The following is a 421-nucleotide window of genomic DNA, read 5'->3' as shown; positions in this document are numbered from 1 at the left end:
GTAGACTCAGGTGACCGTTAAGGCCCATGGGCCTCTTGTTAAAATGATTTTGTGAATTGCATCATTTGATGCGTGATTTATCAAATTAAATGTTTGAAAATATTTAATTGGTTTTTTTTTTATGTATATAAGAATTAAATAAAAAAAATAAAAAAAGGAGTGTACTCTTTTCATAAACCGCTTCGCGCTTTATTCAGAGTACACTCTTTTTAGGTCACCTGAGCTTTGCTCAAGTGACCTATTCCAATCGCTTTTCGTCCGTCGTCGTCCGTCGTGCGTCGTGCGTAAACTTTTACATTTTCAACTTCTTCTCAAGAACCAGTGGATGGATTTTTTTCAAACTTGGTCAGAATCATCCTTGGTAGATGAGGCTTCAAAATTGTAAAATTGGGATTCCTACCCCCACCTCTGGGGCCAGGGC

Source organism: Mizuhopecten yessoensis, unplaced genomic scaffold (genome assembly GCF_002113885.1).
Source record: "Mizuhopecten yessoensis strain PY_sf001 unplaced genomic scaffold, ASM211388v2 scaffold7129, whole genome shotgun sequence".
Lineage (NCBI taxonomy): Eukaryota > Metazoa > Mollusca > Bivalvia > Pectinida > Pectinidae > Mizuhopecten > Mizuhopecten yessoensis.
This window is presented reverse-complemented; position numbering follows the sequence as displayed.